The 25404-nt window shown below is 47.8% G+C and overlaps 1 long non-coding RNA gene across 1 annotated transcript; it reads right to left on the bottom strand.

Moving 5' to 3' along the window:
* Positions 1-2478: 2478 nt before the first annotated feature.
* Positions 2479-25164, bottom strand: LOC134521779 (uncharacterized). The gene is made up of 7 exons (XR_010072872.1): positions 23023-25164; positions 21240-21393; positions 18646-18992; positions 15518-15653; positions 11658-11793; positions 4631-4778; positions 2479-2907 (listed from the first exon to the last, which is right to left on the bottom strand). It is a non-coding gene; the product is annotated as an uncharacterized LOC134521779 (long non-coding RNA).
* Between the last annotated feature and the right edge of the window lie 240 nt (positions 25165-25404).

Below are 25404 nucleotides of genomic sequence, written 5' to 3'. Positions count from 1 at the left end.
TGTGCATTTTTGCACATTTCGCCATGTCGCCCTTCCACACATATTTTTTTTTTTTCCATCCAGGCCTGTTTCCCAGACTTGCCGTGCATTCCTGAGTAATCTCATTCCCAGTAATCTCAGTTCCCAGAGATTCCCTGACTAATCTCATAATCTGTTCCCCGTCCCGGCCCCCTGCCTCAGCACCGCGGCAGTGACCCGGGGGGGCTGGGTGCGAGCCCCGGCGAGCGCAGCCGCTGCTCACCAACCTCAGCGTCTCTTAATGAAACGACAACCCCGCTTCTTCCAACATCTGTTTGCCTTCGTAACACACCGTGGCTTTTTCAAAACAGCGTAATTTGCTGAAAATCTTTTAAGCGGCTCTTCTTGTTGGCACGTGCTGATTTAAGCCGTGCTGTGGGTAGGGTGTGGGGGACGCAGACACCTGGCAGAGGTGGCTCTCAGGTGACAGCGCGTCCCCTCTGAGGCACCCGAGGATGAACATTCACGTTTGTCCCAGGAAAAAAGTCCTTTAAGACCTCCTGAGTTTTCGGGAGGTGCAGTTAGATCTCCTAGACTATTTCCGTTGCCCGGGCAGACAAATAAAGGCAAAATGAAAGAAATCAATTTAAGATTGGATTTTGCTGTGTAAAAATGATTTGCTTTCCTTTGGTGGCTCAAGAGACCGCAAGCGGAGCAGTAGCGCCGTACCTGCTCTTGTGCTCCTTTCAACTTTATTTAATTACGATAATACCTCACTATGTTTTAGGCGATGGCGGGGGTAGTCCTTGAGAAGCCGAGCGCTCTGAACATGCCTCAGCGCCAGCGCACACTGTGCTGCTCAGCCGAGTGCCAATTGGCAAGGCTCTGGCCAGCTCCCGCGTAATAAATCTGAAGAAAAACTAAACTTTTACAGAATATATTATTGTTCTCATTCCCTTTCATGTGGAGAGAAAAAAAAAACAACCACCCAACTTTGTTCTTCTTTACCGACCGCTGGGGTGAAGACAAATTCCCGCAGGGGGGAAGGGTGCAGAGGATGCAGCTGGGGGTGTTGGTCAGGACTCAGCCCAGGCTCCCGACACCTCCCGGTGCCCCGGCTGGGCTCGCTCTCCCCCCTCGGACCTTCCCCTCGCGAAGGAGGAGACACGTCGGCAGCACCCGAGGGCGCTGGGGTGGCGGTGCCTGGTCTGCTCCCCGCAGGGGCCCCGCTCTGCAGCTTCCCACACGTTTTCTAGGGCAGAGAGCTGAATTTTGCTATTCCTAGCACTTCTGAGTACCGCCTTGTCTTCTTTTCATGTCAGGGCAGGTGTGAAAGAGCAGCGGATGTTCAGGTTAGACTACCTGTACGATAATTACTGAGGATTTAATTGCCTTCCCTGCGCAGCACTGTATGATGTGCATGGAAAGTAGGAGAGATTCCTTTTGCTACCAGGTGACATCAGAATATAATTTTAATCTGCCTTACAACTATATAATTAAAGGAGCTTAAATAGAGGAATATATGTATGTATATTTCTTTTTCTCGCTGGCTGGGTTACAGTCGTTCTGTGCTGCGACCAGCGCGAGCAGCACCAGCCCAGGCCTGGGCTTGCCCTGTCCCTGCAGGGGCTGTTGCTGTACCCAGGTAAGTGCTGGTGGGAAGAATGGCCCGAACTCATCCCTTCTTCAAACCCTTGTCAGAGGAGAGGACACCTCTCCACTGATGTAACCCCCGCAAAGGACAAGCTGTCCCAGCACTCAGTACAGGGGGGAGGAGAAGGTCTGGGGTGGGAAAGGTGCCGGTGGTACCTGTGTCACCCTTCCTGCTCGCTCGTCTCAGCCGTTCCCGCAAGACGCGATGTTCAGGCAGGGTGAGGTGTGGACCCTGCGAGTCATCCATGGGCTTCAGAGAAATGGGAATAAATTATTACTGTGCCCCCAAACCAGAGAAAATGAGCAGCTCGGTGGTACCCGGTGGAGAAGGAAGATCCCTCCCACTGTCAGGCAGGGCTCGGGTGGGACGGCGGCGCTGGGGACGCAGACCTGGGCCCCCTCCAGCCCGCAGCAGCCGCCTCTCCGCGCGGTGCCGAGGGCAGGGCACAGAGGAAACCTACTGCAGGGAACTGAGACAAGGAGATTGTCTCATGCGAGAGCACAAAGCAGCAGGTACGCGCTTCTTGCTCGACTTTTCGCTCCCGTCGCCGCTGCGGAGCGCCCAGGAGCTGGCGCTGCCCGTCCCCCAGCTGGCAGCGACCACCCCTCGGGCTCCTCTGCCCAAGTCTGTGGGGGAGAACTCTGTAAATACAGCAGGTTAAAAACTGGCAAAGTAACAGCAGATCTGTATTTAATGCAGATGTTTCCCATGTTTTGTAGTATTGTTTTATTGATAAATAAAAATCAACCAAAGACAAAAAAGGCGTTTGGCATCGTCTGTGTGACCTGGACCAAGCCACTGGCATGCACGTGCCCATGGAGAGGGGACGGTCCCCGTCCCAGGAGGAGCTGCACGTCCCTCCGTCTCCCCCCAGCCTCACACCCTCCTTTTGGGGTGACCACAGGGGACCCCGTCCTCGGCTGTGGGTGACACCGTGGTTAGTCCTCGTGGATTCCGCATGGAACCACTGCTGTGCTGGTGACCGCTTCATCAGACAGTTTAGACTAAAATTTTGGGAGACAATCTTTTCAAAGCCATTTGTGGAACATGTACTATTAAGCAGCTGAATTACCTGGCCAGACACAAGCCCATGGGATACATAATGCATTCTGCATCGAAGCCACGAAGATGCCTTGTGATCATCCCTGTGTGTCTTCCCTGGTCCCTCTTCCACCCCCGGCACAGGGAGCTGCAGGGATGGAGGAGGCTCTTTGTCCAGTGAGGGCTCTGGGATATTCCCTTTTTATTCCTGACAGCACACATCGTCTCTGCCGCGATCAGTCTATATCCCACTCCTAGATCAAAGATACAATACAGAAGTTGAATTTCAAGACAAACCAGACTTTCTTTTTCACGTAAGAAATAATAATAAAAGAGAATTTAAAAAATCAAAAATGTAGATTAGAAATGTACATCTGAACAAAAGTATTTCCATATCTGGGGAGGCACAGGGACTGGGTTCAAGGGTGCTGATTACAAACCAAAGCCGACTCCAGATCTCAAAGCAACTACACACTCATTTTTAGAGCAGCCATGAAAAATACTGCCTACTTCATCCACCCATTCCTTGTTTAATCACGACAATACGAGAAGGTGAAACTCCATCATCTTACCAGAATTTTGACAAAGAAAAAATATACCTGGAATTTGCAATTTGGTCCCTCCAAATTAGGGGACGCAGGACCTAAGTGTGATTTCAAACAAGTCCATTCTGAACCTGAGAGAGAACTCTGTATATGTTAAAGAACAGCCCAACTTCTGGCACCTGGTCGCTGAGAGCAATATTTGTATTGCTGGGAGGAGAATGACAAAGCGGCAGCTCAGATGTTCATGGAGGCGGGTGCGAAACCGGAGGGGAAATTCATCTGCCGTGAGCGGGAGGCTGGACCAGATGACCTCCGGAGGCATCTCCCAGCCTGGCTTGTTGTGCTGGAGGGGGGGAGCTTGGCAGAGGAAAGGCAAATTCGTTTAGGGAGATGCGAGGTGGAGGACTACAAAATGGGGAGCAAACCAGGATCAGAAATAATAAGTGGGAGATGAGAGCAGCCCTTCAGCTGGAGGAGCCGGAGGCTGGGCTACGGGAGAGACGTGGAGAGCGGTGTAAGAGGAGAGGAGCTTCCCCTTGGCCCGAGGGGTGTCTCAGGGCCAAGACCTTTGTGAATGGCACCAAAACTATTCATCTTGCTCCCATGAGTCGCTTGGCACAGATTTAACTCTGGATTCCGTGTATTATTTGCTCCATGTTGTCAAACATTGAAGCCATGGTCTTCCAAAGAGAAGGACAAAACTCATTTAGCCGGGAACCAAGAGGGCAGTTTATCTGCGAGCTGATTGATACCCGGCTTTTGTAAACTGCTCTCGAGAGGGCGACTCCAGGAGACCCTTGCAGCATTGCATCCAACACGCATTTTCTTCTCAGCTCTACACTCAGTGTAGAAACAATAATTCCCACACACATCTTCGGTGGCAAATGATGTGTTTGGAGCCACCAGTGAGCTTGAAACAGCCCCTTGTGCAGCCCAGCTGGGGGGCACCAGCCAAGCCTTCAAGCACATTGTGGCTGGAAGGCAAAGCCACGACAAACTCAAAGTAAATGGGATTACTTTTTTTTTTTAAGTATTTTTTTATCTGAAGGAAAGTACTGTCAGAGGGCACCTCATATCCTCTGACCCACGCAGTTAATGAGCACTGATGCCTATATGAACTCTGCGATTTATTTCTTAAACACTACCTAGGACGGACACGGAATAGCAATGCATCCCTCTGAAACCCAGTTATCGCAGCGAACACCCTGCCAAGCACAGCGGGCGCTGGGTGAGGATGTCACCACTCTCTCTGGAGCACCACAGCTTGACGCGGGTCACATTTATCCCCACCGACCCCTCCAAGAGGTCAGGGCCCCTCCGGCTTCAGGTGTGCTGTGCTGGGCACCCGGAGCAGGGCCCCTTTGGTCCAAATCACTTGCTTAAAGCCAAGTGGGGAGTCGGTAGCGGAGGCAGAGGTGGAAGCACGGAGTACCTGAGACTTGCTGTGCTCTTTTTCACCCTGGGCCCTCTCCTGCTGCCGGTGAGGGTGCAGGCCACCATCAGCAGAAAGACCCCGGTAGCTCCATCTCAGCGTTATTCAGCTCGGGGCTTGCTCCAAACACTGTTTTTTTCTTCCCCATCTGAAACATAAAAATTAAATTACAAACCCTGCCCTGCAAACCCCCCACAGTGGTGGAGCACGGGCAGCTGAACTGCTAAGCGGTTGGTGGCGTTACCGTAAAAACCTGCTCCTACGCCCATTTTAAACTAACGAGAAAAGGTGCACTGAGCTTCGCGGGACGAGGAGCCGCGCGCTCGTCGCCGGCTGTGAACGCGTCCTGCTCCGCCACGGGGCTGCTGGTGCAACCCTGAGTCACGAAGCAGGACTGTGAGGACAAAAATATCACTAATGGCTGACAAATTATCCCAAAATGCTCAGGATTTTTAAAGCACAGCAAGCCAAACAAAACTTGAAGCAATTTAACTGCATGTAAATTAGCTGCCTCCCAAAGAAAAGCTTGAGAAAAATGGTTTCATCAGAGACTCACTAAAAATCACTAAAAACATTAATTCTATAAACATCCTCTCTGGGGCACTAATTTTGCATCTTTCCAGATGTATTTTTATTATTATGCCCATTTTATGGGAGGGGAAAGTGAGGCGCAGCTATTAGGATTATTTTGCCCCAGAGATCACAGCAAACAGCAGCCAAGAGGTACTAAAACCATCTCGTCTTAGCGAATTCCCAGTCAGGTGTGCCTGTGCTGTGCCGGGCTGCCAAATCTAAGCCCCTTTATCAGATTTTATTTAGTCTTTACTGAAGCAAAACATTCCCCGATTTTGAGATTTAGTGCTGGCGGTACCGGGAAGCCACTACCTGTGATTCCTGCCCATGTCCATTTACCCATGAAATGGAGCTGGGGGAGCAGAAAGGATGCAGGAAGAAACTCTGCTCGGGATTTAACCGCTTGAACCACCTGGGAAGTGTTTACAGAGCTCTTCCAGCTTTAGACAGTGCTGGACTGTCAAAAATTATTTAGGACATTCTAGCATATGGGTTTGCCGAGCTGCGGAACATAGCGCGAGGAGCTATCGCTGCGTTCGCCCTGCCGTCCCACCCTCCTCTGTAACCCTGAATCCCGGAGGTCCGAGCACGGGGTATCGAGGGCGTTGTGCTGATGAAACAGTGACTCAGGGAGGTCCGAGCTCTCCAGGGCAGAAGAGCTGTCACGGAGAGAGGTGTGGGCAGCTTCCCCGGCGGGGAGGGGAGGGACGGGGGCGGCGGGACCCTCCGTCCCCAGCTGGGCTCTGCCACCGCCCTGGCGCCGTCGGCGGGAGCGATGGAGAGGAGAGACGGGGCCGACCCAACACCGCAACCCCTCTGCGCCGAGCCGGGGTTATGGCAGCTCGTCCGACGCTAACAACATCATTAACTTTGCTCCCCCCTCCCCTTACTCCCTCTTTATGAGTTGATATAAAGCGAAGATAAGCTCCAACAGCAGACGAGCGGTAAGAGATAACGGGCTCCGAGTGTGCAATGGGCCGTACGTGCTGGCGGCGGCAGCCACGGCCTCGGCTGTTCCTCCAAAGATAAATCCCGCACTTTTGGTCAGTCCCAGGCAGTGACCCCCGCGTTCAAGCAGGCGCCCGCCGTGGCACAGCCCCGTCCAGGGCATCCGAACGGCTGCAGCCGCTCGCAGGCACCTCTCGAACATGGAATTTCTGCTTTCTCTGTGATCTCTCTGACGTTGTTATTAAGCTACTCTAATTATTTTTTAAACTCCAATAAAGACGTCTAATATGTGTAATTTTAACATAATTTATTGGGAATATTATGGAGTTTGGTGATATTACCAGTGCTGAAATAAACGGTGCTACTCATGTAGCTGTGAGCTTTTATTTTCACCAGTAGCCTGAAAGAAGTGGTCTTGATCTATTTGTAATTATTCATTAGGACTGTTACATCTTATTCCCTTCCTTCCTTCGCTATAAAATACTCTCTGTCTTATTGCGAACACTGTCAACAACCACAGAATTTTACTTACGTTGTGATCTTGACAGTGAAATATGTGTAAAAAGAGCTCGGACAACCCGTGCTGCGTGTCTGGGATAACCACGTGCCAGCTGAGAGAGAAACACGATTTTTCCTCTTGCCACCGATCTCTCCCTGGCCTTCTGCATTAATGAATTAATCCAATCTAAACCTGTGAGAGCTGAAGAGCGCGTGGCCTGAAATAGCATGGCTTTAGGCAAACCGATAACGAATGCCGAGGACGCAGGCAAGGCTGCAGCTTGGTAATACTGAGAGTGCGAGCGTGATTGCCAGCACTTAATGCCGTCCGGCTGCCGGGCTGCTGAATTACACGCTTCGACTGTGACGTACAACCTGGGACGGGTGACAGTGAAGGTCAATGCCCGCACAGGCAGTAATAGAAGGATTAAAAATATGTCTCTGTTCTAATAATCCCTCAATTAACAGCAGCATTAGCCTGGATGTGTCCGCCCATCCCTTTAACCCAGAGGACCAGCCACAAGAGCAGCTGCTGGTTCCCAGTGCCGAGAGCCGTACGCGGTCCCACGACTCGCGCACGTTTCGGGGAGTGGGGGACCCTCTCCGTGCCAACACGTACCAAGCACAGCAGCTCGGCCAAGCTGCCCCTGCTGGCTCAGCGCCGGGATGCTACGGCTGAGGTGGAGGAGAGGAGCGGGCTGGGAGCAGCCCCCGACGCTGGGAAACCTCCAGCTCGGGAGAACGGGGACCGAAATAAACTCACTCCCAAAACCAGGGACCCGCCTGCGTCTCCAGAGTGCCGGCAGCCCTTGGGGGAGAGACGTGGTATCCCGCTGACATTGCTTTGGGCAATGAAACCTCGCACAGCGGGTCCCACAACCCCTGCGAGGTTATCCTTGAGTTGCCACTGCTGTCCGGAGCTGTAGAAGAAAATCCAAACAAAAACCAAAACAAAAAACCCCAAACCAAAAAACAACAGGAAAAACAAAACAGAATCAAAAAAATGCCCCCCAGAAAAACCCCAAACTCAACAGCCCTCTCTTCTTTCATGATAAAATTGTTGTTTAATGGAAACCTGTCCCTGACTACAGCGGCAACAAGCTGTAGCTGCCTAAAATGCCGAAGTCCGGACACCTTCAGCCACACTTTTCCCGCTGCCCCAACGTCTCCGCTTTCCCTCCAGCTGCGTGTCCTCCTTCGGATTGTTCTTCTCACCTGAATCACCCCCCACGGCACTGCTGCTGCTTTTGTCACTACATTACAATTTGCTCTTTAAGCTGTCCACAAATCTAATATATTGATCTAGTTAGCTACAGAAATCATTCCAGTCTGCACCAGCCTCTTCGGACATTTTTGCAGCTCTTAGCCGACACAAAGGAAGATCTTCCCTCATGACTTCATATATTTTTAATCACTCACATCTTCATGTCATGTCTAATACCTTCATTTACATCTGGGGCAAGCTGCACTGAACATAAAATATTCTTCAACTCTTTACCTCTGCTGCTGCTTGTTATGCCCTGCGTTGCATTGTGGTATTAATACTTATCTCCGACTCACAAGCATGTTTATTTTTCCAGCACTATGGATAAGAAATAAATCCAGCTAACAATGCAGCACTGAAGGCTGGCAGTTTAATTGCAGCTGTACAATATGCGTCCCTAGCAAGTAAAATACAAGCAAGAACATTTTCCTCTCCGCTTCCCCCGAGTACCATGGAGTTGTTGCTGCGGTTGCGTACCCCAGACTACAGAGGCCTGATGCGGAGAGAAGTGACAGATTTTCATCTGCTTAAGACTTTTAGTGATGCATTCAGCTGCATCCGTAGCATCCTCACCTTTCCTCCTGCGCTCCTTGCACTAAGCGGCCAGCCAAACACCCCGGAGAAGCGTTGCTTGTACCTCCCGGCACCTTTCCCGAGAGCCCCGCAGGGTCCCTTCTCTGGCACTGAGGTGGGCGGGCAGAAGCCGGACCAGCCCTGGCTACCACCCCAGCGGCAAACGCAAACTGCACTTTAGGGTTCTGACTTCAACATACACAAGCTTCAGCATAACAAAAAAAACAACCAAACAACTTTTTTTTTTTTTTCCATCAAGATAGAGCCATCAGCCTTGAAGCCTCGCCTCTCACGATGGAATCTCCCCTTCCAGTGGCTCCCGTGTGTGTACAGTTAATCCAGCACTAAGTGTTCTGTCGGGACCTGGATGCTGAACCCAGCTTCAACAAATGAAACAGAATTTGCTGCTTTGGGCGGTCTCTTTGTCAACTATTACAGCATTTTGTAACATCCCCCATGGTGAAACACCAAGCTGTTGTGGCTCATGGGGCAGCAAGTGACCTGTTTGCTCTGCACCCAGAGCCACGGCCAGTCTCCCACTCTTCCAGCCAGAGCTGGAAACAAGGGCATTGGAGGGGGAAAGCGGTCAAACCCCTTTGTAATTTCTTCCAACCACTAATCTATGCCCTGAAACAGGAAAATGGATATTCCCTTTAGATCTACCTGATAGGAATATAAATGTTATTCTGCTTTTTATAAATGCCCTAGTACTGCATTTGAGTTCTTTCTAAAAGGACAAAACAGGTGAGCTCTGTTTTCCAGCCATCATTTCTCCGGGCAGACCGAATTTTCATCCTGTGGTTGTATTTTAGCACTGTTACAACTAATCATCTCCTCCAGGTTAAACCTGCAAAGGCATCCCAAATCATGTATTTAAATGATAGCAAAAAAATTCCCCTAACTCCTTAAAGTTAATGATCTTCATTTTAATTTTCCACATATTTCTCTCCTTGTAATAGCCATGTGCTAAATCTTCATGAGATTTTTATAGTTTCACTGAAGGAATATTTGCATAATTATTAGTGCATAATCTACTTTAATGGTCCCACTGATTTTACTATTATAGCTAAATGTATGTGGTGTCAAATTTAAGCATATAAAGTTCTGGACAGTTCTTGGGCAAATACTGTGTCTGCTGGAAAGAAAGCGTGCCCGTACCTGTGCTCACGTCAAAGGGCAGAATATAGAATCATGGAATCATAGAATGGTTCAGGTTGGAAGGGACGTTAAAGATCATCTAGATCCAAGCCCCCTGCCCTGGGCAGGGACACCTCCCACCACACCAGGTTGCTCCAAGCCCCGTCCAACCTGGCCTTGAACCCCTCCAGGGATGGGGCAGCCACAGCTTCTCTGGGCAACCTGGGCCAGGGGCTCACCACCCTCACAGCAAAGAATTTCTTCCTGAGATCTCACCTAAATCTCCCCTCTTTCAGTTTGAAGCCATCACCCCTTGTCCTATCACTACATGCCCTTGTAAAAAGTCCCTCCGCAGCTTTCCTGTAGCCACCGTGCCCAGGCAGGAACCCTCATGCTTGGTTTGTTGGTGCTGAGAAGGTGGACCCAGCACAACAGGGTGCAGGGCTGGGGGGCTCAGCGCTCACCCTGCTCTGACGGAGAAGCAAAGGGGAAACCATTGATTGTTGTTGGCCTTTATCGTGCTATATTGGGGAAAAAAAACACACAGAGACCCGCATCCCCTGGTGCCACCACAAAACGCAGGACCTCCCCGGGCGGCTGCTGCCCCAGAGAGAGGATCTGGGGCCCCAGTGTAGCACCAGGACCCCCCAACCCCACCTGCGCCATGGGACCCACACATCTCCCGCAGCCCATGCGCCCTCAGCCCTTCCCTACCCGGAGAGATCGTGGCAGCGGAGCTGGTGCTGCGATGGGCAGCGAGGGCGATGGCGAGGAAGAGCCCTGGACAAATATTGGAGATATTAGGAGAAAGGCAAATCTGGAAAAAGCCATCTGCCTTGCTACAGCGGGAGGCACCTCAGTGGGAATTACACTCCGCTGGACACAATCCCCTCAAGTCCCTGCATCAGGTGTTGCTTAACGCTTGGCTTTGGGGATTTAGGGGATGAAGCCAACAGAAAATTGTAGGCTCAGTGCTTGGGGTAGGTTTTGTGCCAGCTGAATCGGGTCTGGCCTCCTGCTCTCCCGTTTTGGAATCTTCCCCCATGGGATTGACGTGAAAATATATAAAAAGGATGTCCTAAAATAAGAGTGGTGAGCTGTGTGGATGCTGTGATGACAGCAGCTATATAGGGAGGCAGCACAGAATTTCTGAGGGAAAGCATCAAGCTTCTGCTATTTTCCAACCATAGAGAGAGTTCATACTCTCTCTATAAAACGTCATTTCTAGAATTTTTTTTAGTCTGTTCTAATAGATACTGATAAATGTTCTTCTCCTTAGGGCTTGTCAAGAATAGAGGTGATTGATACTATCTTCAGAAGTAGACAAAAATGTTCAGTACAGTATCTGCCGGTATGACAGATCGCAAAAACAATGGTATAAAGCTAATCTGTATGAAACTTTTTAAAAAAATATTTAAAATTCCTACAACAGCAATTTAGGTTTAAGTCATACCTCCTCACGAAGGCCATAGTAAAGACCTTTTGACTTGTAAAATCTGGGAAATAAATAAGAAAAGCAAAGCATCTCAAAAAAACGTAGGACACAGCTTGGTGTGACTGCAATTTGGGGGCAAAATGCTTTTTCTGCATTGCTTTTGAAAATGTACTTATTAAATTAATATTATTTCCTAAGAATACTAACAAGTTGTAACTGAGAGATTCCCCAGGCCTGAGCCTGGAGGCCGGGAATGCCTCTTCTCTCCCAGATCCGAGCTCAAGCCTGAAACTAAGCTCTTAATGCCTTATTAACAGCAGAGAGTTCTGAGTGTAAAATGATCTGTTCTTTAAATGATATATTAAATTAACTTTCCTTATGTGTTTTCAGATGGAAGTTAAATATTTCCACATAGCTCTAGAGCGCAAAAGATAATCAAGGGGGATTAGCTGAATGGTTTTTTTCTCCATTAAATGAGAACTCCCGAGCCGAGAGGAGCCGGCGCCGCGCAGCCCAGCCCGGAGCCCCGCGCTGCGCCCCTTCTCACCGCGCTGCGCTTTCACGTAAAGCTTCCCCTGAAATCCAGGAGCATTACTTACCTGACGGGCACTTTTGCTTGCTAGAAGCCACACCAATAACGAGCATCCTTCTGTTTGTTATGTTACGTGCACCACTCTGGGGATTTCAGCTTTCGGAGACACTATACAATTTTCCAAATTTGTTCTTGAGAAACAGCTGACAAATAACATTAATTGTTATCGTTTTAGCTCTATGCAGGCAACAACAGTAGAAGTTCGTGATTTTTTTTTTTTTTGAAACAGAACCTGTCAGAAGAACATGATTAAATGTTGCTGTCACATCCCCAAATTGTGCATACTGAACCCCTCAAGTTTTTTCAACAGTTTTGATGGTACCTTATTTCCATAATAGTGGATAAACAACCACGTAGTACAAGGCTATAATTTCATTGATTGTTCCTGGCAACTTCGTACACCGTGACAGCTCCTGCAGCTCGAGTGGTTTGTCACTTGGAGCTCAAGATGCAACTCCGTCTGACACGGGCTCATATTTTACATACAGTCCACTTACATGACACATCTCCAAAATAAACATATAAAGATCATATAGGAATCTGATGCTCCGTTTTCCCTCATCTGCAGGGGGTCAATAAAGTGCCTCATCAAATATTTTTGGAACAGTGCTCAGTGCTCCCAAGGGGAGCAGGAGACTCCAGCGTTGCCTCCGCTCCCTTCCCACCTTGGCAACCAGCCGGGACTGGGGCATCTTCCTCGGGACCTCAAGGAATGTTTGAGGTGTGGGAGAGCAGAATAGCCCCTCCGACAGGGAGCCTGGCCTGCAGCTGGGGAACCTTGGCTGCCGTGCCCATCCTGAGCTGCCTCCACGGACTCTGGCTCCCTGTCGGGCCAATCGAAGGAGAACGGGACAGCGTGGGCTTTGCAATTTGGGACTCTTCGTGGAAACCACCACTACCATATGGGGAGGGAAAACTTAGCCTTTTTGTCTCTTTGATAGACAAATGATCAGTGTCCTCCTTTGTAAATGATGCAGCTGTAAGAAATTAGTAAATAACTTCTGGATAAATAAATTTATTGGTGCAATTTGGCATTACATGGCTAGACTGGTGTGTTTATAAAATATTTATAGAGTTTTCCTTTGCAGTGATGGAACGAGAACCGGCTAAACAATGCGTGGGTCTTCATTAGTGCTATTTCACACGCAGGTTTGTTTTCTGTCGCATCTTGTCCCTTCATTAAGTTGGCCCTCGTGATAAATCGGCCCAGATCATTAATTAATAATTACCTCTTCTGCATAAAATCAGATTCCTCGAGTTAGCACTACTGGTTATGAATTTAAGATTATGCATAAACCTGTATGCATTTCTCTGCTCCATATTTAAGTCATTCCACTATTCATCCAAAACCTCATCAGAACAGATAATAAACCACTTCAGGAACAGATGTGCCACTTATTCATCTCGTTCTATAATGATAATGAAGAAAATTTAATCTGGAGTGTCTATGGAAGATGATCTAAAAGACAGATTGGTATGAATAATAAAGACACTACACAAGAATTTAAAAACTGACATGAAAAGGCAATCATTAAGTACTCTACAACGCTGCCTTTGATATAGTCCAATGATGTATAAAAACAAGCACCTCTTGGGTGTTGGACTCCACAAGGAGCTACTGTTTCTGCAGATGTAAATGCTCTAAATTGCTTTTACTTTAAAAAAGTATAAAAGATAATTTCTCTTACAGCTGGAAGCAACATCTGACATTGCAAAATGCTGAAAACATGTTGAAGAGAGATGGGAGATTTCAGATACATTCAAGGTGAGTGGGACAACATGCATAGCTGGATATTTATCCAAAAAATAAGAAATTGCAGAGACAAGTGGAAATTTGTGAGGCCAACTTGCTCCGAAGAGCCATTTACCTCTCATTAGCTAGATATATATTTATCTGTTTCCTCGTATATGCTGCTATTGATTCCTGTCAATAGAAAAAAAATCAGGAATGCAGAACAGGCAGGAGGCACTTATTGTAGATGAATATTTGCAAAGCCTTTAATGGAGCTGCATAGCTACATGATTTCTGTTAACAGTCAAAAAGATCATTTAAAATCCCCAAAGTGTCTTTGAAGAAAAAAAGCCACTGCATTCAATGTTGGTTAAATGTCCTAGATTGACACCTGTCATCTATTTATTTCCAAAGCAAGAAAAGCACAAACCGTGCAGCACAAGCTCTCCAAGTGACGTATTAGGGGAGAAAAAAAAAACAAAAAAAAAGATGCTACTTGAAGGAGAGGGCATGGAATAGGACGTCATCACGATGGCCATAAAGTGTCACTAACTCAGAAGTTTACTCTGGCCACACACTAAGCACACGCAGTTCATCATGAGCACGTCAACCAGACCAGTGGGGAAAATCACCCTTTGGTTCTGCGGGAGAGGAGACCTCGGGCAGAGACGGGCGGGGGGGACACGGGCGCCTACAGCTACGGGTACAGAGTCATGCGCAGAGCCGTGCAGGAGAAATGGGTCCTGGCGTGGGGCTCTTGTCTTTCAGCTTCAGGGAAGTTAATGAAACCATTCGTGACAACACCAATGCAGAAAACAACGTAAAGCATGTGGATATGCTCAAGATCCTTCAAACTCCAGGAGAATTCCCTGTGCGTTTGACCCCTGCCCAGACCAGACCACGTGCCCTAACGAGGACCAGGGTGTCAGGGGAGGGATCTTGCAGCATCACCCTCAGCAAACCCCGTGGCCCAACCTGCCCATGTCTCTGCAGAGCGCCGGCAGACACCGGGGCGGGTGGAGAAGGCGTTTCAGCTGGTTCTCCTTGCTGGGCTGGGGGAGGAGAAGCAGCTGGTTTGCTCCCTCCTGCTCTGCCTCACCAGGACTTGCTCGCGGCCACTGCTTTGCCTCTCAGCGGGAGCCAGACTTAGAGCTGAATCTCGTTAGTGAAAGAAGATGGAAAAGAAGCTTGGTGTGAATAGATATTCATCTCTGGAGAAGCCGCTACTGCAAATGACTTGCGTGTGCGCACAGGACACTGTCCTTCCCCGAGGGCCCCATGTCTGCACGTCCCCTGGTGCTGTGTCCCTACACGTCCTCAGCTGACAGAGCCAAAGTTATTCCCTCTAGAAAATGACCCTGAGGGGAAACAGCCCCATAACAGTAAATCTTCTTTTTAGCAGTTTGTCAACAAAGGAGTACTGTTTTTAGCACCAAAACTATTGCCAGCCTCTTTCAGCATCTGTCACAACAGCAGCAGCTGACACTGCCACAAATTCTGGGTTAAGGAGTCAGGAAATAAAAGAGGATTTGAGAAGGCAATGTGGAAACTGGGTTTCTCTTTTATGTCAGGTCCTTGAATCTGAACCAGCAGGAGCAGGTGAGGGGAAGGATCCAGCCCCGTGCACATGGGTCTGAGTTCCCCGTGGAGCTGGGCGCTGTGGCTGCAGTAACCGGGGTTTGCTAAGGCAGAGTTCCTTCACCCTTTGTTACTTCCTTACCAAATTTGGGGCCAAATCCTGGATTGAGAGCTTTCTTTCAGTTTTCCTATTAATTTTGGTGGAACTAGGGTTTGCTTTACTTGACTGAGCTCTTATCTTAGCAGACGCATGTCCGAGTCAGGGTGTCCCCCTTGCTTTAGCTGTTTACCAGAACAGGACACACAGCCAGATCCGTGTGGGCTCAGACTTGGCATGTAGGAGCTCAAATAAATCGACAGAGTTTAGCTGTCTGTACCTGTGCCCGCCTCTTGGCCAGGAGAAGACATTGGGGTTCCTGGTCTGCCTCCTGGTCTGCCTCCTGCAGTCCCAGGTCAGTTGTGGCAGTGGTCACTTTTCAACAACGGTTGTCAGGGATCACACTGATGGGTTGAGGTGGCTTTAAACCCAAGAGAGAGAGAAGTAAGAGAGCCATTACCTGGGACTACTTGATGCTTCTTGTCCCTGACCCAAGTGAAGCCCGTTGCCCCCCGCCAGCAGCATCAAACTCAACTTTGCTGGAGATGTGGAGAGCCACCAACATTTTTTAGTTTCCTTGGTGATCACTGTCAGATCTGAAACACCAAAATGAAATGAAAATAGCAATGTATCAGAATTAGTTATCTACATTCATATTAATTATATACCTTCTCTAACACCTAGCCTTTCATGGAGCAGATTTTAGTACTTTTTGCTAGATCTCTGCTTCTCAAGGACTAGTGTGAATTGGTCAAAAGGATAAGTATTTAATCTTCTAGTGATAGAGCAGACATTTTAATAGTGAGATTGTTTTATTCTTAGGATAACTTCAGTGAGGGATATACATCTTCCCAAGGACGAATAATTACTTGAGCAGCCCGCAGCAATTTGTCAATGAGAATGACCCTGAGACCAGTTAAAGTTCATAAGGTGCAACATGAGTCACCATTAGAAAATAACAGAACTATTTCTTTCAATGACACAAGGTGAAAATTCAATAGCAAATTGGTATGAAAATTCATGACCCAAGCTAAATCAGAGATGAGCAAATGAAGGATTACAGTTGTTGCTCATTTAGGAAGCAAATGTGAGACTGTATTTTGGGTGCTTGAGAGGAAACTTGGTATCTTTGGTAACATAGATATAAAGATATAAAGGAAGAAGATCCAAATGGTTGTCATTTATTACTGTAGCCGTGGAACTTGGAAAGGCAATGAATAATCCCAGAAAGCATTTTAAGGACTCCACTTTTAAAGAGCTGGTGGCTCAAAAGCAAACAGTCTCATGGTCCAGCAGCCATCAGAGCACACCACTGCACAGTGCATAATGCCAGAGAAGCTGTAGAAAGTGCACGTGAGTGCGCAGGATCACACAAGGTCTGTTCACCCACCTGACGTACACTCCGTGCTGCCAAACATCGACATTGACTTGTGATGCGGCTCAGATGAGGACTCTCCCTCCTGACACAAGTAGGCATGGTCTTGGCAGGACACCCCGCTGCTCCATCCCACAGCCTTCCTGCCTGGAGACTGACCTACAGCTCCTGCTCTCCTCCACCTCCGTGTGTCACCGATGGGAGATGGCAGGGATGGACAAGTGTGAAGCAAGCGACCCCTTGGGGCTGTTTTCCAGCTCCATGCTGGCAGCAACACAGTCCCTGATATTTTGGTGCTGGACATGGGGATCTGCTGCGGTACGGCTCGCCCCCTTCCCAAAGATCTGGGCAGGGTCTTCCCAGCTTTCCAGCAGCTCATCCCTCGTGCGGGAGGAGCACGAGGGGAGCAGGAGAGCCATGGTGGGGTGAGTGCAAAGTGCAGCCGCATTTTACAGAACTGCACTGTAAAACCTTTCGGTGCTGTGACAGAGCAAGCGAATATGGGGACTGATCAAATATGTACTCTGATGGATTACACACAATCTTAAATATTATAGGAGAATGTATTTCATCTAGACAGGAAACTTTAAGCAGGACACAACAGACGTTTTTCTTACAATATTAACAATTTACCATCTGAACTTTATCTCCTCCTTGGATAATAACCACTAGACACTGGGTAAAGGAACAATTGATTTAAGATCTCAATCAAAAGAAAGCATTCCACTTATCTGTATAGCCAAGCAATGAAGTAACAGTCATCTGGGGTTATTGTACATTTGTCAGTCCATTAAAAGCATAGACTCACGATCTATATATGGAATGTAAGACATTTGCGGAAATGACTCCTGCAAAAATCTTTCATGGTTAAGAGCTTGCAATCTCTGCCTTTCCCTTGATTTCCACAACGTTTACTAAAAAGGGCAAGGGAAAAAACAGATAAGTTTTATATTTCCTACACTCAAACTTTCTTCACTCCTTCCACATGCTTTTGCTTGATAATTTAATTGCTGTTCTGTCAAGGAGCGATATGGCGCAGGAGGTACTCTTCCTCCTGTCCCTCTGCAGTTAGTTGGGATATCCTCACCCACTTTGGTGTAAATGCAGGGAACTTCTTCTATGGGTTTGGAAATAAGACCACAGCACCTTAGTACTAATTGGAGTTGTGTTATTTTGTGTTCTAAAATATTTGCCGCCGTGAATTTATCAGTGACCGATTCCTGACAAAGAATGGTAGTCCAACGTGCTGGGCAAACCACTTGCAAACAAATTGGAGGAGTGTCTGACGTGGCTCTTTTCAATCCTACTCAGCTGCTGGACACGGAGGAGGAATTCATCACAACGTTACAAATAAGAAAAGCACGTCAAGTTTATATGGCATGCCCGACCCTGAGTGCGAATGCAGTGTGAAATGCACAAACTAATGATGAATGACTGATCTCAAACAAGACCAATTTGCTAATGATTTTTTCTCCACATTCTGCCATCTCTCGTAGACTATATACTGATGTGAGGCAGAGATGTCAAATCCAAACTATTCTGAGTCTTAAATCACAGTTTGCTCATTGACAAAATGAAGTTTCCAAATCCATTTTTCTTCTTAAACTTATTTCTAGCAATTATTTTAAGACACATCTTACAATCTGTGCACCCTCAACTGATCTTATCTAGGATTTCCAAAGCAAGGCCCTTGCTATCCAAGGTTTGCTCTACTCTCAATGGATGATGCGCTGTTATCAATCAAATCTGCATTATTACTGATCTAGGCCAGCAGTTACAAGAGCAAATATTGGTTCCAGGTGTTTCATCAGGGCAATACATACGCCATATTAAATACAGTAAGTCCTGCTAAAACACTATCTTCTTTAAAAGCTATCTTGAGTGGAAAAATAGCCGTGCTTAGTAGGCAAATGCGTTGGTGTACCAACAGTTTCAACGAATGTTAAGGATTTCTCTAAATAAATTAAGAATGACATGAAAACAGAAATAACCATTAAAAGAAAGATCACGGTGTGCTTCAGTCTGTGCAGAGCTTACCAGCAACATACCCTGTGCACGTGTTGGACTGCAGAGCTACAGCCACTGTGCTAAAGTGGATGAAACCATGCCCGCAGCCTTCATTACGTTGGGTTTAACTTCCACCAAGCTTATGCTGCCACTAAACAGCCCTAAAGGCAGATGCCGACCATACACACACACACACAGCTCCTCACCTCCCCCGGCACATGGAGGTTCTGCTGCCCCGTCACCCCGTGGATGCTGCTGTCTCCCGACTCGGGGAGGGTATGTCCACCCCGGAGCCCTCTCCCTCCTCTGCGCAGTCTCCATGCTACTGGACAAGGGGCCCCCACAGAGGTCTTCATCTTCTTCCCCAGATGCCGCTCAAGGAGAAATGATGGCAATGGGCAGAGATGCCATCAACACCATCCCGTCGCACAGGCCTCAGCGTGCGATGCACTCGCCCAAACAGCACCAAACTTTCGGCAGGTCTCCTGCACGGCACGGAGCGAGGTGGCTGAGGAATCTGGTGCAAGTCGTGTTTATTTTTAACATGACTGTTCTGCAAAGATAATTGAGTCAAGCTGAATGCACGGCGCACTGGTTGCATTTCTATTCCAGTTACCATGGTTGCTAATACTTAAAAAACTGCCTGAGAAAGGAAGAATTGTTCTGCCCATGCTGGGAAATGTCTCCCTGGCTCGTTCCTGCCCACATAGTGCAGCGATGCTGCTGGTCTCGCTTCAGATGTGCAAGCTTGGGGAGATCTGCCTCGCCGGGTCTGGCAGATGGAGCTCGGTTTCTCATGGTTTATCACTGCACTGGCAGAACAAATCTGCTCACCTCTACTTTGGTTTTACATAGGGAGAAATCTCTTTTACTATAGCTGCCAGTAGGCATCCGTGGGAGCAGAGAAGTGCATTTGCAGCCCAAAAACCATTGTGGTGTATTTGATCTGAGCCAGCACCAGCGTGCAGTACCAGGTAGACGAGAACAAGGCAAAAGCCTGGAAGAGCAAACCAAGTGCAGACTCAATCCATGCTCCATTAAGCCCAAGGCACTTCTATGATAAGCAGATAACTCTCCAAGATTTAAAAAAAAAAAAAAAAAAAGTGGACAGAGAACAAGCATTTCTGTCTCTGGATTATGATACGATATTAAATATGATGGATTTGAGCTGTTTAATAGCGTGAGCCTTTGTCTTAGTCCTGTTGCTAAGCAGGGGTAGCTCGGCAGCAGCATCTCCCTTCCCAGCCATGGGCTCAGCCATGCCTACAGCCGTAGGACGTACCGCCGGCTCCCCCAGCCCTGTGCCAGGACCCCCACCCATCGTCATGGTGGGTCTCGTCTCCCCAGTGCTATGGTCTGTGCATGGGATGGACCTGGTTCACCCCGCTCACAGCAGGCACCACCGACAGCATATATGAGATCCCTCTGGCTGCCAGTCCCCTTCAGTATTCTCCATAGCTCAGAGCAATAAAAAAATATTGAATCAATACGAATTTGAAAAGTTTTTTTGACTCCAGTTCTGCTGCAAATCCTCCAGCAGGTTGATTTCCCTCTGGCTCTCTGCCTCCCCACATCCACGTGAGGATTCCCTACCTACAAAGAACTAAAACAAAATGTCACACAAAAAAATACCCGAACCCTGTGGAGTTTAAATTCACAATGAATTATGCATTATCTATCAGGCAAAACAATTAGCTGAATCACTAACTCTCTAAAATGGTTTCAGAATCAAAGGGACCTTGGTTCAGTTTAACTTCATTTAGGAGACTCAAAATAGGGTTTAATCCCAGTTTAGTTAAATTCATGCCTGTGTTCACTTGCATTCACTTCTCTGAGCACTTCCATGAAGATGTTTCCCTTTGTCCAAATGGCACCTTGCCCGGGAAGTGTAACTGGTGAGATCTCACCATCAACACCAGTTTCTCCTTTCTACAAGTTTGAGTGAAGTCCTTCAGCAGGAGGTGCCGGGGAAGCCTCACTCCTCGTGGCTGGTGGGGGGTTGCTGCCCAGGTCAGAACACGAAGATGCCCAGCCGCGAAGAGGAGGAGCCGGGTGGCCTCGTCCCGCCAGGGACCTGCACCGCTACGGGACGGGGCTGCCACGGGACGGGGCTGCGGGCGGGTTCTGCGGCACATCTCCCGGAGCAGCCTCCCAGCAGCTCCCACTGCGGCACTGGGAGGTGACAGGAATGAACCAGGGACCAGGAAGCGAGGAAGTCACCAGAACAAATAAATATTTGTTGCCCATCTGATCATCCGGCACAACACTCCATGTTCCTCCATGGGAATTGTTAATTTTTTTGCTAACATTTCAATGAAAATTGTTATATCCAGGAAAAAAATCTTTCTACTGAAATAGATTTTTCCTGTTTTCATAAAAAGCATTTTGATCAGCTCTTCCTAGGCACCTTGGCATGCCATTCCCTGCTGTCATTCTTAGACCTAATTATTTAAATGCCTAAGCAACCATTTGGAAACCACTGCTCTGGAGGCACTGTTATTTTTCCTCTATTTTCTGGTACACGGCTGACCAGAAGGCATCATTGCATGTGGTAAGCTGCAACCACACCTGTGTTTAGATATTTGAATCCTACTGTCACAAAATAATAAATTGGAAGAGGTCTCAAAATATATCCGAGGCAAGACACTGTCCTACATCTGTGCTACTCTTTGAGCTTCTGCAATGAACACTTCTTAATATTCCTGTCCATCTGTCCCCAAGCTTCACATTCTCATTCTGTGGTTTTTTTGCTGAAACTGTTAAAGAAAAGAGAATACATGTTTACATTCCATAGTGTCACCTGGTGCTCCAGGACAGCAGTTCACCTCCGATCAGACCCCGTAGTTCTGCAGCACATCATTCCATACACAGCAGGTTTGGCTGGGAAGTATTTTGTCCCTGCAGTCTCGAGAGGTCAGTTCAGACTTCACAGTGGTTCCTTCTGGCTTATGAGTCTGCCAACAGAGAAAAAAAGCAATAAGAATACTCGGGTCATTGACATTTCAGTGAAAAAGTGTTGTGAGATTAAGACTCACCTGGCTCTACTCTTTCCTACTAAATGGGTATCTGGTTTATTGCAAACTATTCATAGAGTTATCCATCATTCCTCACAAAATTTGGTACGAATTCATGTGAGAAGTCATTACAATATTCACCTTTCATTATTCTCCTGTCTTTATGCCCATTCAACCCAGATGCAGAAATAATGATGCCAGCACCAATGAACGAGCAACGTCACGGGATGAGGTGGCCACGACCGGGGGACACGTGCCAGTGGGTCCAGGGGAAGGCGAGGACAGGAGGCAACGTCTCGTCTGTACACATAATCTGCTCTGTCTCAATTACACAGTTCACAGGCATCTAATAGCCCAGTAATGACACGCTGAGAGGAACTGGCGAGTGCTTACAGACCACTACACCAGCGGAATACCAAGACGGAGCGGGGAGCTGCCGGATCAGCCGGGGCTGAGACTCGGGTGGAGGGTTTTGTCCCTGGCCGTTTTTGCTCAGAAATGCTCCCCGCTAATGTCACTCATGAAAAACCCAAGAACAGTAGAAACAGGTGGGGACAACGCTGTCTCCTCCCTCCTGGCACCGGCAGAGCCAGCAGTGCTGGACCCCCAGACTCGAGGCTGGGCTGGAGGCCGGGCATCCTCCGAGCCGCCCGCCAGAGCTTTAGACCTGCTTGTTTGACTATTATTTTTAAGCTTGTTTGAGCAGAGGCTCCATTTTAGAGAGCAGTGCTCCCTGGCCAGCTCTGTGGAGAAAAGAGACATCGACGTCTCTCTTCAGACATTTTGAGATATAAAAAACAAGTTATGAATAATATGAAATTCCACTGGCGATGTGCATGATGTGCACAAGAAGCACGGGAGAATGGAGGGCACTTGAGAGCCAGGTCACAGAAAGTGCTCCACGTGCAGCATTTCTCATGAGGAGATCAAATAGTGCTTTAGTAAGGACTTATAAATATTAATCCAGCACCTGTTTCAATTACTGTCACCTGCAGGAGCAGTCATGCTCGGTGTGCGTGGTGACACAGAAAGGGAGCAGCTCGTGACAAGTCTCCCATGTTTACTTTTATGCTCTTTTGTAGGATTGCATGGGATTCTTTTTTAATTGGCACTCCAGGGTAAAAGCAAGGGTAATCTAATCACAGGCTGAAGAAGGTAAGGCTTCGTCATTTAGCAGATGTGCAGCACATCCTCACAAAGAGGAGAAGAAGGGCTTGGTGGGTACCGGAACTGAAGGAGGGGACCTTCTTCATACATATGCCTGTATCTAGAAGTACCTTTGGCTACTTGAATTATTCAGACTTGCCAGCATATTACCTTGCAGTAAGTACCCTCCCACATAGAGGAAAATGCAGCAGGTATTAAATTTTGTTCAGAGTCAATATAGAATTTATTGCTACCCCGTGAGACACTGCTCTGTTACTGGCCAGAGACTGCACACAGGTTACAGCTCTTTACAAATGCTACTCTTCTGTAATAGAGAAATTACATTTTTGGGTAAAGGGCAATCCATTCAGTTCTGCCCACCTGAAAACTTACAGTGCTTGAAAGCGAGCGACTATATTTCACCTGATCCTGAAACCTTCCTTCTCCCAGGGTGTCCAAATTGAATTCTGCCACAGAATGTGAAATGAGCTGGGACGGGCCGAGCAGCGTCCTGGCCGTGTGCCCCCAAACCCGCTCCTCCGTCAGGCACTGACTTCTCCCTCGCACCCAGCACAGTTCTGCACACCCCGCTGGAGTTCCGATGCTGACAAATAGCGATGACACAGCTCAGGAGTTTAAAATACGAGGGGAAGAGATAGAAAATAGCCACAACACATTTACTGTCAAATAAGCTTAAAGTGCTTTTATAACTGTTACTTACATCATGAGATACGGCTGTGGTACAGTGATAAACACATCCAACCATTAAAATACTATGTATTTGCTTTTTAAGTCACCTCCAAGTGTTTCGGTGCAGAAAACTCACACAGTGCCATTGTGCTGTACCACATCCGAGCACCTGCACCTCCCGAGTGCTTTTGCCCCCACAGCAGTGGCGGGGAGGTGGTACCGGCTCTCGCAGATGAAGAACGGAGACCCACGAAGAGGCTTCCCAAGGTCACAGGACAGGCTGGGCAGAACAGAGACCTGCTCCAGCATCTCCTGGCTCCAGCAGAACCCCAGACTTGCTGGACCCTATTTCATCGTGAAGATGCTGGAGCTTTGTAACGAGGCACCAGGGCGAGCGTTTCAGAACAACCCAAGTCAGGGAGCGAGGAAAGAACACACTGTAGGAAACAGGTTTCTGGATGATAACTTGACATTAGTTGATATTCTATATGATCTCTGCTTTTTCTCTCTCCCTTTTCTCTATCCCTCTTATTCAACCAGGACCCACGTGCACCAGGGCGAATAAGAACACCGTGGTTTTAGGTATTTCAGTGTTTCAGTCTATTACATGGGTATCTTGGGACCGAAATCCAGATGTTCTCACTCTCATCTTCCTCTTTTTGTTTCTGCCTTCCTGCTTCAGCCAGATGGACCTCAGCTATTCCTTGAAGCTATATTCAGTTTCTGATGTATTTTCCATGAGCAAAGGGGAAACTTCTTTTTTTTCTTCCATCAGCAATTTTCTAGAGTAAATAAGAAAAGGAAATGGAAAACCTCGTAGGAAGTCCCAGGCTGCTGAGGCTTTTTAAATGGGCTCAGAGCTCAGGCAGGAGGCAGATTAATCAGAAAACAGACATGTTGAGCCGGTGCAGAAGATGACATTTCAGGGCTAACGTAAGGAAGAAGGATTAATTGAGTGAAGGGACTAAGAACAAGAGAAGCCTGAGCGTGAACCAAAAGGTACAGGAGAGTCAGGATGTGACAGCACCGAGACTATTCAACAAAATTAAGTGCAGCCGTGGAAAAGATTTCCTTTGGATGAACACTGTGATCTCATTCTAATGTGCTTGTGAGAGATCATAGATGATTAATTGGATCATTTCCATATCCTGCTCCTAAGTGAGGTACTTAAAGGAAAGCGTGTTTCTGCTGCTGCCTGACCTACAAACACAGGGTGTCAGCCGCTCCAGAGAGCTTCAAGATGAAAAAGGATGCAGTGATGAGCAGCACGTGTTAGAGAGACAGGCAAACCAGGTAATAGCCCCCGTGTCCCCTGAACTACATCCCATTCCTCAAGCTAACACTTTAAAAATGTATCACATGGAAATGTACCCCTCATTTAACAAAAATAAATAACTAAAGTCAAATAACAGGTTGCTGTCGACAGAAAGCAGCACTTGCCAAATATAATGATGCCTTTTCATGCAGTGTTAGTGCTCCAGAACGGTTAATCTTTGCTCAATGGGCCTTTTACCCTAAAAATATTTAAGATACATTGCAGTGCTTTCTCCACCGGGAAACCTACATGCAATACTACAGCCGTCAGAACTGAGTCTCACATCTCTCTGTCATTTCCCCCCTTTCATTTGCCTGCAAGTGCTGCAAGGTAGAGCCAAAAAAAGAAAAGGAGGAACAGAAAAGCTTCTGCCACCCGGGGCGCAGCCTCGCTCCTCGTGGGCGCTGCAGTTCTGCTCCACGAACAGCTGGTTCCTCCTTAACGCCTCATTTACTCCCGATTACCAACAGTGTACCGCCTTGTATAACTTTAGCCCCAAATATTTGGTTTTCCTGGGGCTGGAAGCTGCCATTCAGAGCTACTAAAAGCTGGTTTCCACGTTTTACTGTTTTACGTAATTGTATTACTCATGAATAAGCAAAAGGAGGGGCTTGCTCCTATCTAAAACCAGGCAGGTCAGCAAATGTTTCACGATAGGCGTGGAGACAAGCCGTCAGTGTGATTTTATCAGGTGCTGGGAAATCTGGAGTGTGCTTAAATAGCTACTGAATTGGGTGGTCTCGGAGCCCAACGTACAGCCGCCTTCTCGTGGAGGGTTGTTGGTTCCCTGAGCCAGTCCG

This window comes from Chroicocephalus ridibundus, chromosome 11, assembly GCF_963924245.1.
Source record: "Chroicocephalus ridibundus chromosome 11, bChrRid1.1, whole genome shotgun sequence".
NCBI lineage: Eukaryota > Metazoa > Chordata > Aves > Charadriiformes > Laridae > Chroicocephalus > Chroicocephalus ridibundus.
This window is presented reverse-complemented; position numbering and strand designations above follow the sequence as displayed.